Source organism: Rana temporaria, chromosome 6, assembly GCF_905171775.1.
Source record: "Rana temporaria chromosome 6, aRanTem1.1, whole genome shotgun sequence".
Lineage (NCBI taxonomy): Eukaryota > Metazoa > Chordata > Amphibia > Anura > Ranidae > Rana > Rana temporaria.
In genome coordinates, this window is record NC_053494.1 from 42,571,280 (window position 1) to 42,585,831 (window position 14,552).

At 45.4% G+C, this 14,552-nt stretch overlaps 1 long non-coding RNA gene across 1 annotated transcript in view; it reads right to left on the reverse strand.

Annotated features, from left to right (window-relative positions):
• Positions 1-6,603: 6,603 nt before the first annotated feature.
• The window catches only part of LOC120943418, a 97,285-nt gene continuing 89,336 nt past the window's right edge, over positions 6,604-14,552 (reverse strand). Inside the window, exon 2 of the long non-coding RNA XR_005750287.1 lies at positions 6,604-6,803. This is a non-coding gene — a long non-coding RNA (uncharacterized LOC120943418). The remainder of the gene's footprint in view (positions 6,804-14,552) is intronic.

Sequence of the window (14,552 nt, forward strand, 5' to 3'; positions counted from 1 at the left end):
TTCCCAGGCTGTAGTGTGGCCAAGCTCCTCTTCCTTCCTCCTGGAGTCCTGTCAGTCCGGCCGGGTACCCCGTGTGGAACAGGAGATTTTAATTTCCTGTTCCCGGCAGGACTGAGAGGAAGTGCACACTGAGTGCTCACAGGAAACTGAATCTCGTGTACTGCGCGGTACCCGGCCCGGGTACTATCTGATAGGGGACTGGGGACCCCCAATGATGTAACGCCGGACTGACAGGAGGAAGAGGAGCTCCGCCATGCTACAGCGGCTGCCTACATGGAAGAAGGGGAGGTGAGAATAGAAAAACATAGGGACTAGGGAGGGGGGGAGGAATACATGGGTGTAAAAAATTAGTGTAGCGCTAACGTAGGCTTTGCGTGTGGGGGGGGGGGGTGATTGGGGGCCCCATTTTGCTTGGGGCCCCCAAATTCCTTCAAATGGCCCTGATCACCGCTGACCTGCTTGTTGTGTGAATGTCCTCGGAACCTCGGGAATCACCGGAGCCGCTGGGAACTGCTGACCACCACCGCTGCCCAGCTGGACTACAGGAGCCCAAGCTACTTATGCCATGCACATTATATCTCACCAAAATGTGAGTTGATCTTACTTAAATTAAACATTGAATTTTAACTGACATACTGCACTCAGAGTGGCGCCGCTCCTCTCTCTCTCTCTCATTCATTTTTCAATGGCACCTAAACGTTGGTGCAATTTTGCCAAGATTGTCACATGATAAATAGTGCTGTGATCGCGACAAACCGCAATGCACAAAGCTGTCGCACAAAAGAAGCTCCTGCTCCTTTCTGAGCGACAAGTTTTGAAACTTTTTAACAATTCTTGAGCGCTTATCAATGCCACGCAAAATTGTGTCAATGCGGAGCAGATAGAGGTGTTCACACTGCATCATTAGCATTGCGGCAAAGGCAAAAATAACGCTGTCTGCAGAGTTTAGCGAGTGCTTGCGCTTTGCAACTGCCTCCATTCACTTCTATTAAAACGCACTACAACCGCACCTTAAAAGCACTGTAAATGCGCCTATGGCCTTTACAGTGAGTTTGCAGTAGGGTTGCAAAGCGTCAAAGGAGATTATTTGCCATTTTAACCTTGTTAGGAAAAAAAAGAAAAAACAACAACACAGGGCGTTTGAGAAGTTTTATCTGAAGCAACATGAAAGCCTGTACAACATAACCTAGATCAGTGATGTAAACCTTGACACCCCAGATGTTTTTGAACTACATTTCCCATGATTCTCATCTACACTGCAGAGTGCGTGAGCATCATGGGAAATGTAGTTCCAAAACATCTGGGGTGCCAAGGTTCGCCATCACTGTCCTAAATGCTCTTTATTGTTATAGGGGCGTCAATGTGCTTTTAGGCTGCTTTAAAATTGAATGAAAGCGTGAAAGAGCCCGTATTCATACAGAAACAATGCAATGAGATTTGTTTGTTTTGCAACCTGCTGCACTGCAAAAATATACCACTATTTCAGCAAACACCACTGCAATGCAGTAGTGTAAATTGACACCATAGGAAACAAGGCATATTGTGTTGCGCTGAGCAGCCTTTTCCAACACATTCCTAAAGCAAAGGAAATTTGCCTTGTCTCCTGTGGTGTCAGTCACTGCTGTGTTGCAGTGTTGTGTGCTGAAAGAAAAATACTATATGCAATACTTTTTTGCTGCGCAGCTGGTTGCGAAAAAAAAACACCACGTCGCAACGTCTCTGTCTGAGGCTGTGTCTATGGTGCAAACATAGGCTCGGATTCACAGACATCGGCACACATTTATGCCGCCGTAGCGTATCTCCTGTACGCTACGCGACGCAGCGCAGAGAGGCAAGCATGGAATTCGCAAAGCACTTGCTCCCAAAACTGTACTAGGTTTCCTAGGCGTAAGCCGGTGTAGGTGGAAGTGGGCGTGAGTCATGCAAATGAGGCGTGACCCCATGCAAATGATGGGCCGAGCGCCAGACAGATACGTATTATGAACGGCGCATGTGCCGTCCCGTGGACGCATCCCAGTGCGCATGCTCACAAATACGTCGGAACAACTGCCTAAGATACTACAGATCACTGCCTACGGCGTGAACGTAACCTACGCCTAGTCATATTCACGTCCAACGTAAACTACGTAAAATACGTCGGCTTGTGTTCCCTGGTGCAGACCTTTGCATGTCTGCTGCTGGGTTACACCTGCTTTATGGGGCTTAACTTTACGCCGGACGTACAACTTACGCGCACATCGCGTAGCCTGCGTCGGGCGCGCGTACAATCGTGAATCGCCGTATCTTATATTTGAATAGAAAATCAATGGGAGCGCCACATGCGTCCAGCGTAAATATGCGCTCACTCTACGCCGGCATAGGCAAGTTACGTTGGTTGAATGAAGCCTGTTTTTAGGCATATCTTAGTTTTGTGGGCCCGGCGCACAGATACGACGGCGCTTATTTGCACTTACGCTGCGTATCTCGAGATACGTCGGCGCAAGTGCTTTGTGAATCCGGGCCATAGACATCGTATGTGATTCGCACCACGTTGCTGTGCAGATGCAATGTAAATTCTGCCATACAAAAAAAAAAAAAAACACAGGCGCAAACAAACCTTAAGGCTCCATTCACAACAATGCGTTATTTCATGCTTTTTCATGCTTTTTGCAGAAACGTAGGACACCTTTTTCAACTGTTTTTTTTTGTGCCTCTGCGTTTTTGGAAAGGGTCAGGAACTTTTTAAAATGCAAAACGGTGCATTTTTAGGTTCAATAGACTTCAATGGAGAAGCTGCAGAGAAGCATGTAGTGTGTTTTTACCGCGTTTTACCATGATTTTGCCACGATTTGCGATTTGCAATTTTTAATCTGCCCAACAACAAATTTGCCACCAAAGAAAAGCATAAAATAAATGCAAAACATAAAACGCTGCAAAATGGCTGCAAAATTGCGGTTTAAAAAACACAAAAAGCACTGCAGTGCCTTAGAGTCCATTCACAACAATGCATTATTTCATGTTTTTTGCAGAAACGCAGGACACTGTTTTTAACATGGGTTCCTATGGAAAATGTTCACATCAATGCATTTTTGTACCTCTGCGTTTTTGGAAAGGGTCAGGAACTTTTTTAAACGCAAAATGGTGCATTTTTAGGTTCAATAGACTTCAATGGAGAAGCTGCAAAAAAGCATGGAGTGTGTTTTTACCGCGTTTTACCATGATTTTTCCACGATTTGCGATTTGCAATTTTTAACTGCCCAACAAAAAATTTGACAGAAAAAAAGCATAAAATAAATGCAAAACATAAAACGCTGCAAAATCGATGCAAAATTGCAGTTAAAAAAAAACGCAAAAAGCTCTGCAGTGCCTTAGGCTCCATTCACAAATGAATAATTTCAGATGGCTGCAAAACGCGGAACGTGTTTGCGATGCCCTTCTAATGGCACCCTATAACAGCGCAGTCTAAATCTCCACTGGGCGTTTTTATTTTTTACGATATAAATTAAAAAAGAACTATAACAGGTTACAAGGATTCTCAATCTGTTATATCTTCAGCACAACAACATTTTAAACAGTCCAATACACATGGCAATAAAGAGGCAGTGATGTCTAATCCTTAAAGGGGTTGTAAAGGTAAAAACAAAAAAATCCTAAATAGCTTCCTTTACCTTAGTGCAGTCCTCCTTCACTTACCTCATCCTTCCATTTTGCTTTTAAATTTCCTTATTTCTTCTGAGAAATCTTCACTTCCTGTTCTTCTGTCTGTAACTCCACACAGTAATGCAAGGCTTTCTCCCTGGTGTGGAGTGTCGTGTTCACCCCCTCCCTTGGACTACAGGAGTGTCAGGACACTCTCTATGTTGCAGATAGAGAAAGGAGCTGTGTGTTAGTGGGCGTTCTGACCCTCCTGTAGTCCAAGGGAGGGGGTGAGCATGACACTCCACACCAGGGAGAAAGCCTCACATTACTGTGTGGAGTTACAGACAGAAGAACAGGAAGTGAGGATTTCTCAGAAGAAATAAGGACATTTAAAAGCAAAATGGAAGGATGAGGTAAGTGAAGGAGGACTGCACTAAGGTAAAGGAGGCTATTTAGGGGGGGAAAAATGTACCTTTACAACCCCTTTAACTTGATTTACTGAGTGGTACTTTAGACTTTGTACAGTTCTCGGAGGTGTGCTGTGGTGGTACTCATTGTTTAGGCATACCTCCCAACTGTCCCTGATTTCGAGGGACTGACCCTGATTTGAAGCAATGTCCCTCTGTCCCTCATTCTCCTCATTTGTCCCTCATGTTGATCTGATCTATACAGATGTATATAAAATGCACTTTTTATCTATCAAAAAGTGTTTCCCAGTGCTAAACCTTTCATCTGATTTCTAAATTGCTGCATTTGTAAATTCCAAAAGCCAATATAAAGGAATAGTAGTGGTAAAAAAAGCACTTGTGGGTTTAACCAATCTTATTTTTTTGTACAATTCTCCTTTAAGGGGGCGTGGCAAGGGGTGTGTCCTATGCCTGCATACTTTTGCTGACAGGTGTCCCTCATTCCCATCTCAGAAAGTTGGGAGGTATGGTTTAGGGCATGCTGCTTATTGTCCCATCGGGCCAGAGGCCTCCACTGGTCCTTCCCTGGCATCACCCAAGGCACAGGGGAGCCACCCTACAATGAGGAAAATTACTCTCCACTCCTCATACTGCCAACATTTTCCCAAAAGATCCTGGGGGACTCCAAACAAACCTTAACCACTTCCAGACCGCCGCATGTATATGTACGTCGGCAGAATGGTACGTACAGGCACATTGGCGTACCTGTACGTCCCTGCCTAGACGTGGGTCGGGGGTCCGATCGGGACCCCCCCCCCCGCTACATGCGGCAGTCGGATTCCCGCGGGGAGCGATCCGGGACGACGGCGCGGCTATTCGCTTATAGCCGCCCCATCGCGATCGCTCCCCGGAGCTGAAGAACGGGGAGAGCCGTATGTAAACACGGCTTCCCCGTGCTTCACTGTGGCGGCGTATAGATCGAGTGATCACTTTTATAGGGAGACACGATCGATGATGTCAGTCCTACAGCCACACCCCCCTACAGTTGTAAACACACACTAGGTGAACCCTAACTCCTACAGCGCCCCCTGTGGTTAACTCCCAAACTGCAACTGTCATTTTCACAATAAACAATGCAATTTAAATGCATTTTTTGCTGTGAAAATGACAATGGTCCCAAAAATGTGTCAAAATTGTCCGAAGTGTCCGCCATAATGTTGCAGTCACGAAAAAAATCACTGATCGCCGCCATTAGTATTAAAAAAAAAATTAAATAAATAAAACTATCCCCTATTTTGTAAACGCTATAAATTTTGCGCAAACCAATCGATAAACGCTTATTGCGATTTTTTTTTACCAAAAATAGGTCGAAGAATACGTATCGGCCTAAACTGAGGAAAAGAAATTGTTATATATGTTTTTGGGGGATATTTATTATAGCAAAAAGTAAAAAATATAGCATTTTTTTCAAAATTGACGCTCTATTTTTGTTTATAGCGCAAAAAATAAAAACCGCAGAGGTGATCAAATACCACCAAAAGAAAGCTCTATTTGTGGGGGAAAAAGGATGCCAATTTTGTTTGGGAGCCACGTCGCACGGCCGCGCAATTGTCTGTTAAAGCGACGCAGTGCCGAATTGTAAAAACCCCTTGGGTCATTTAGCAGCATATTGGTCCGGTCCTTAAGTGGTTAAATAATAGGTAACAGGCAGTGCCTACCTAGAGGAAATTACCCAAAACAGGGAAGAGTCCCAAGAATTAAAGGAGACCACAAGTTCCAGCTCCCTTCAAGCTCACTGTATTTCTGGCAGGATCGATGGGTATTAATTTACATTACATTTACATTATTTTAACTCTTTTCCCTGTACATTTTAGAGACCAAACGGGAGCAGTTGGGAGAAGTTTTTGTATGAAAATAAGGCTTTTCCTCCCACCTCTTCAATTTACTTTTCCACTCTGGGCTTTCTCTCTTCTGTATTCAGATTCCATTACCACATGCGTAGCAATCAGAGTTGTAACTAAATAAGAACTGACGCCTACGCCGGCATCCTAAACAGCCGAACTTGTACTGCTGAAGTCTTTCTTACAGTTCCCAGTAATTTGGAACAATTTATAGGCCGGGAACAGATTACTCAATACCGCGGCAGCAAAACTAGGTGGAGATTGAAGCCAAAATGGCACTTGCTCCAACCTATTTCTAAGGACTGATCAATTACGAAATAGACAATATGGTGTCACATGCGATTCGCAATGTCAATTTCATGCTAGGGGTAACCATTTAAGAAAGAGCTGTGTTGGTTTTACATTTGATAAGAAAGCACTGTTTGTATTTGTAAGAGGGCCGATCAGTGAGTGTGACAGCTAGGAGAGATTGCTAAATACTATCAGCTTCTTGTCTCTACTGTGTCATGGGCCTAGAAGATTTTATTCCAAATGTGATTTTTTTTATTTTTTCTCCCCTTCCTCAACCGGGCTGTGGAAATAAACTGTCAGTCTCTATTTACAGCTGGACTGGCTGGAAACGTTAAAGGATTTTTAGGTCAAATTGCCATTTAATAAATTTCAAAACTAGGAAAAGATAAATAGAGCCGGTGTTTATTGCTCATACGGATAAGGAATAACCTTTGTTTTTTTCCCAATTTCAGGATTCATTACCAGTGATGGGATGTGTCTGCCTGTGCCTGACATAAGCTTGACATGTCAGAATGGTGTTAGAATGATGTCATGTGATCAAATTTCCTCCCAATATGGCTGCTTCATTGGTGAATCCATCATCCCCCTGAAAGACACAATGAAAAATAAATTGCCCATGTGCATTTGAAATAGGTATTATCACCAGGTATTGTTTTAACATAAGCCGTAGATTTAAAATATAAAAAAAAATGACTTTTGAAATAATATTAACATGTTACAGTGATACTAAATACACATTATCCCTTCTCTTTATGTAAATGGATAATTGGAACTGTATTTATTTTTTTACCTTGTATTTTTTTTTTACCTATATTTTTAGCTTTATTTTATATATATTTTTTTCATTTTAAACAACATGCATACAAGACATTTGACAAAAAATCTAAAATAAGTATTCCATACAATAAACATATATTAAAGATATCCCTTTCCTTTCTCCATTTTACATTACCCTATTAAAGATCTAACAGTGGGACAGTTTTTTTTTTATCATTCAATGGATTTTAAAGCGGAGGTTCACCCTAAAAAACATCTATATACCATTACATCCAGCATACTTCCGACATCTACAGTATGCTGGGTTTTTTTTGCCGTACATACCGTTTTATTGTTATTTTCCCCCAGGCCACTGTGCCATGCCATCAATTGTCGCCACTGTGCCATACCATCAATTGTCGCCACTGTGCAATCAAACGCAGCCACTGTGCCACCAATTGTCACCACTTTGCCATGCCATCAATTGTCGGCACTGTGCCATACCATCAATTGTCGCCACTGTGCAATCAAACGCAGCCACTGTGCCATCAATTGTCACCACTGTGCCATGCCATCAATTGTCACCACTGTGCCATGCCATCAATTGTCACCACTGTGCCATGCCATCAATTGTCGCCACTGTGTCATTCCATCAGTTGTCACCACTGTGCAATGCCATTAATTGTCACCGCTGTACCATGCCATCAGTTGTCACCACTGTGCCATGCCATCAATTGTCGACACTGTGCCATGCCGTCATTTGTCACCACTGTCATGTCATCAATTGCCGCCAGTTTTCCCCCACAAAAACTGCCAGTTTGCCCCCACAAAAACTGCCAGTTTGCCCCCACAAAAACTGCCAGTTTGCCCCCACAAAAACTGCCAGTTTGCCCCCCCTCCACCCGACACTTACCTTTCTCGGGTCAGCCATTCTCCTCCAGACCTCCACGCTCCCTCGATGTCTTCTCCCGCCCTCGATGTCGCTTCAGCCAATCAGGTTACCGGTAACAAGACACGGTGAACCTGATTGGCTGAGAGGCGTGTGGCTGTGCGCCATATGGTTAACTATTTGGAAGTTGATTACAGCCCACAGGCTGTAATTGGGAAGCCTATCAGAGCCGCTGGCTCTGATAGACACTTCCAAAACAACCCCACCGCCGGCCACCGCTGTAATTCAGATGGCCAGCGCTCGACAGGGGGACGGCCATCTGAATAGTGGGCAGCAGCGGCGCCGGCGACAATAAATATATTCATGTGTGACTTTATAGTCATGTGGTCCACACATATAAGAAAAAGGAGGTAATGCAGCTTAGAAGGGAACTGAAACTGGAGCATGCCTGGTAGATGTGGCAACAACTGGTCTACATAATCTCAGGCTGCAGCGGAGACACAGACATGGAGGAAGTATTAGTAAGATACTGTATTGCAGAATACAGAAAAAAAATCCCACAGTGACTGAGAGAGTATGTATAGCATGGAATACAGCATGTACTGACAGTTTTTAATTAATTACACTTTAAAACCCAGTAGTAGCACTAGCAATAAAAGAGCTGCTGGAATTTATTGAGCCTCATAGCCTTTCTACTGATGATTTGGCTTGGCACTCTGACCAGACACTCACAGAGACCCTCAGACAGACTTACACTCCACCAATCTTCTTCTTTTCTATTTCCTTTTTATTGGCTGATTTGTTCAAGGAGGACAGGGCTGGGATATAGGATACCTAAACATTGCAACCCCCCCCCCCCCAGGCATATCTTGCAGGATGGACAGCTATCTTTAAATATCTTCATCTGCTTCAACAGCCTAGATGGGTTAATTAACTAAGCAGAACTCTTCTTCAGCTTCCTTCTTTAGACAGTAGACCTGAAGAATTTCAACTGGACCTCTCAGTAGCTATACCTTCCCAGGGTAGCAGGCCTAGAAGGCAAGGACCTCTGTACTCACACCTTCCCCAGGCAGCAGACCTGAGAGACCGAGGACCTTCCAATACTACATCCTCTCCAGAAAAAACCCTCACCCAACCAAAGGGTCTCCCCAAATATTTATTATCTGCTCCAGCCCACATCATAAACCCCTCAGTGATTGGCCAGGTTAAAACAATTATTCGTAACCCATGACATTTTATCCTTTCACCTTATCTACTGGAGAACACACCCCAGAAGCAAGCAAATAATATTCCTAAGCTTAGAGGAAACCTAACAAACCCAGATAACATGAGCAAACAGAGCTCAGGCTGGCTATAGCCTAGGTGCAATACCAAATCTAGACTAAGGGCCCCCCTTCTTATGGCAGCACCCCTACATTTACATAAAATTGTATTAATTGGGTTTACATACACTTTAAATAATAAATACACTCTTAAACTGCAATCTTTTTCATATATATATATATATATATATATATATATATATATATATACAACTCAAGCAACTTGCCAATACAACTTCTCTCCAGCCCCGTACTAACGATTGGGACCCACGACTTCTGATTCTGGGTCACCTGATCGCTGTGATAGTCCTGTGTTTTCTCTCTCTGAACGGAGGAGAGAAATACATTGTGGGCCAAATTCTCAAAACCATGTGTAAATTTAGGATTATCTAACTTATGTCATTTAAGTTACGGCGCCCTAAGTTGGTGTCGTAACTACCGTATTCTCAGTGCATTTGCGCACAAAACTGCGCCATCCTTAACTTAAGTTTCAATGCCTAAGGCGTGGTTATGGCAAGTGGGAATGAAGTGGGCGTGCTTCATTGTAATGAGCCGTGACCCCATGCAAATGAAGTGCCGGCCGTACTGCGCATGCGCGCACGAATCTGGACCTCAATGCGCATGTGCAGAACTTTGGTCAGCGCAATCAGTGAGATAGGTAAAAGGCCAAGCGTACTTAGTTTGAAGATCGCCCTGTGTCTAAATAGCCCCAGTCAAACACACTTCAATTGCAAAAGTATTTCCCTGTGTTCCCTTCCTAAAGCAAGTTGCTTCTGCTTTGAACGTTTGTCAGTGTTTGTTGGTAAGATTGTTTTGTGAGAAAAGTGTTTGTGGAGTTGGAGGGTATAGTTGGTGTTTGTTTTTGCTAATTTTTTTTTTGTTTTGATTGTTTGCCTGTTTGTTTTTCCTAATAGTATTTTTTGGGTTTTGTTTATATTTTTTGTTTTCCTTTTTTGCCTGTTTGTTTTCGAATTAATAGTAGCTGTCTGTCTATTTTTTATTTTGGCTTGTTTGTATTTTCTTTGGTGTGTGTGTGTATTGTTGTTTGTTTGTTGGCTGAGTTCCCTGTTGCTGGGTGTTGTCTGTCATGGCTCCCAAGCGCAGGAAGCTAAATTTTTCACCGGCAGAGAAGCATATACTTGCTCAGGGCGTCATTAAATTTGGGCGATTTCTCCATGGCCCTGAGAGCCACACCACCACCCCGGCCAGGAGGAAGGAGATCCTTCAAAAGATCACCGATCGGATCAATGCGGCGGGGGGGGGGGAGACCAGGACCATCGCTGGAGTTCAAAAAAAAAGTAAATGACTTGAGGAGCGTGTCCCGGAACAAGCTGGCAACGCTGCATGCCCATACCAGGGGCACTGGAGGAGGGGGACCCTGCCCAGTCAGGATGAGTGAGGAGGAATGGGCAGTGGCCCAGTGTTTCCACCCACAGCAGGTGGTGGGCCTGCCTGGCTTTGACAATGATCCTCTTATGAGGACAGGTAATTTTTTGGAATTTCTATCTGGTGATTAGCATGTGTGGGTGGGGGAAGGGAAGATGTGCCAAGTGTATGGATCCAACAACCTGTGATTGTTTTGTGTCCTCCCCAGATGGCCAGGAGGTGGCAGCCCCATCAGCCCAGGAGGTGGCAGCCCCATCAGCCCAGGAGGTGGCAGCCCCATCAGCCCAGGAGGTGGCAGCCCCATCAGCCCAGGAGGTGGCAGCCCCATCAGGTCAGGAGGTTGCAGGCCCATCAGCCCAGGAGGTGGCAGCCCCATCAGGTCAGGAGGTTGCAGGCCCATCAGGTCAGGAGGTTGCAGGCCCATCAGGGCAGGCTGCTGCACCACCCCCAAGACAGGCTCATGCAGAGTCCCAAGAAGGGCAGGATTCGCCATGGGAGGGGAGTGCCCACAACTCCCCTAATTTGGATGTTGAGTGGGAGGAGGATGAGGGGGAGGAAGATGACAATATTCTGATTGGGCAGGAAATAATGATGGGCCAAGATATGACTTTTGAATCATCCCCTGAGGGAACCCCACAGGCGCCCAGAAGTCAGGCCACCATCATGGGTCGCCCCTTCCAACCCTCCTCCAACATGCAGCAGCACCCATGGCTCACTCCAACTCCTCCTCCAAGGCCACAAGCCTCAGGGGCAAGTAGGATGCCGACCCCTGAAAACAGGGGGGGGTTGGTGCGTCTGCCGGTCAGTCTGTTGAGGGACAATGTCCGGCAGACCCGCAGTCTGTCTGCAATACAAAAAACTATCAGCAAGGTGGAGCGCAGCCTGGGTGCAATGAGGGAGTCACTGGGTGACGTGGCCACCAACTCCGTGGGGGTCATCACCTGTTTGTGGGACCTGAGGAACGCCACAACAGGTGTGGCCCAGGAGGTGACTGCCCTCACCCAGGCTGTGCAGGCCAATACCCGGGCTGTGCAGGCCAATACGGCTGCCATAACTTCCTGTCTGACAAGGATAGCCGTTGCCTTGGAGGGAAGGCCAGCAGGAGGACAGACACCAGGGGAGGCTGCTTCCTCCCCTGTACAGTCCCCCCGCCCTCAAAATACTCCCTCCCCTGCACAGTCCCCCCCCCTGAAAATACTCCCTCCCCTGCACAGTCCCCCCCCCCTGAAAATACTCCCTCCCCTGCACAGACCCCCCCCGTGAAGATCCCCCAGTTGGCCGTGGCCGTCCCCGTGGCCGTCCCCGTGCCCGTCCCCGTGACCGTGCCCGTTCCCGTGGGCAGCCCAGAAGGAGCACTCGGCAACATCCCTAATTTGCAGGGGTACTTTTTTTTTTTTTTTTTTTTTTACACTGTACTTATGATTTGGTATATGTGTGTGAATGATGTGTGAATGTGGGGGGATGGCATTCCTGAAAACATAAGGGTGTCACCCTCAGTTTTGGTGGAGTAGGGATCCCCAGGACCAGGGAGAAGTCATCCTAGGTTCCTGAATGGTGTATGAATGCACAGTGACATAATTGGAGCCGTGGCGGGGCGTTACTGCTCCCAAGTACCAAAGGGGGGGGGTACTTGGATCTAATCCAATTCTATGTGCATGTGATGTGTCTGTGCTAGGGACCACAGTGACGTGCATTCATGCATTCTCATTGTGAGATAATTAATGTGCGTTTTGTAAATCAAAATAAACATTCTGTTTGGCATATAAGTAATGTGCATTTATTTACCAAAATAAAGATTTAAAGGTCACATAATCTCTGTGATTTGGTCTTGGAAAATCAAAAACAAAAATTGTATGAGGATGCATTTACTGGGCAAAGATGCCTTCAGACAGTTGTCTCCTGATTGCCTGGCCCTCAGCAGACCGGGTAGAGGGGTTTGGGGGGGGGGGGTTGCCTGGGTGGGGGGTTAGGTCAGGAGATATCTCCACATGCATGCCCCTTCTTAATGCAAAATTGTGCAGTATGCAACATGCACCAATAATTTTGCATACAAAGTCTGGGGAATACAATAGTGTACCCCCAGTCTTGTCCAGGCATCTGAATCGTGACTTTAGCATGCCAAAAGTCCGCTCAACTATAGCCCGGGTCTGGACGTGCACCTCATTGTATTTTCGTTCTCCGGGTGTTTGGGGGTTCCTAAAGGGGGTCATCAGGTGGGGTCCCAATGCATATCCTGAGTCACCTGTAAGGGAAAAGACAGGAGAATATTAGTCATGCATGTGCCCCTTGTGATGTCTCCATCATGGGGGGGGCATACCTGACCCCAATGTCACTCACCAATCAGCCAGCTGTCTCCATACACGTTCATCTCCAAGTCTCTGTAGATCTTGGTCTGCCTTAGTATGAAACTATCATGGCACGAGCCGGGAAACTTGGCACAAACGTGCCAGATGAGGCCATGTGCATCTACGATCATCTGGACATTGATTGAATGCCAGCCTTTCCTGTTTCTGAACAGGTGTTCAGTATCATGGGGGGGCTGGAGTGCCACATGGGTGCAGTCAATCGCCCCGATGATCTTAGGAAAGCCAGCAATATTGTAAAAGTCTGTCATTGCTTGCACACGCTGGTCCTCCTGGGTGGGCATGACAAACTGATGGCTCATGCGCCGCAGTATGGCAGGGACCACCTGATGTAGGCATTTACTCATGGTTGACTGCACCATCCCAGCCACACCTCCAGATGCTCGCTGGAAGGAGCCACTCGCTAGAAAATGCAGTGTTGCCATAACTTTTTCAAGAGGTGTCAGGGCATGGGAACGTAGGGTTGGGGCGATTAGATCCTCATGAAGGAGTTGGGTAATCTCCAGGATGGCCTCCCTATCAAATCGGTAGTTGCCAATGACCTCATAAACTGGCATTTGCCAAATATCACGGCGTGGCCGATAAACACGCGCCTGTGCCCTCATCCTCCTCCTCTGTGCCCTCCTCCTCCTTTGTGCCTGTAAGGCAGCAAGTGCCGTCAAAATCATTGCTGGTCCTGGCATTTTTCAACAACAACCTTCACAACTAGAGCTGTAACCTCTAGTCACTTCCTTCTGCAAACCCTTCCACAGCATGTGTAAAATTAGGGCTGGTTTTATAATGTGGAAATTTAGTCAGAAAAACTAACAGGTGCGCACAGGGCGGAAAATACGGCACACACACTTAATTCTGAGAATCGCCCTAACTCCCTCATTTGCATCTTTGCCTATCAAAAACAGCGGCGAGCCTAGCGTAATTTGCGCCCGGGAATGCGCAGGTGTAACTACTTTAAGTACGGCTGAAAATACGGAAATCTTTGCTTAAGTCATTTTGACGATCGCGCGCAAATATACGCGCCGTGTAAAATTAGAAAAATGGAGTTAAGTCTGCGTATCTCTTTTGAGAATTTGGCCCTGTATCTTTCTCACTCTCTCCTTGCAGAGATAAAATAAAAAAAATGTGCGTAAAAAAATAAAAAAACAATAAAAATAATAATAATAATAACAAAATGTAATTAAATTTAAAAAAATACCTAGATCCAGATTTGATCTAGGTCAATGACATGGGTAGTGTTTGGGTCAAGGTCAAGGTCAAGGTTAAAGGACAGAGTCAATATTTTTGGGGGCAGGATTTATTTTTTATTTTTTTAAATTAGTATTAGTATCAGTTAGTGTCATTGTCAGTGTGTTTAGGTAGGATAAAAAAAATAAGGAAAATGCACACTATTGTTCCTGGGCTGTACTACGGGTACAGACAACAACTAACATACAAATATTTGGTATCGTTGTGATCGGCAGGAGCAGGCAAATTTACTTTGGGTGGTTTTCTGGTGGAAGGTTATGGTAGTAGCAAGAAATATGCTGCTAAATTAAAAAAATATATATTTTTGTACTATTTTGGGCCAGTTTTCTTTTGATAATAAGAAAAATCAAGAGATATCTATTACCATTTACCACCAA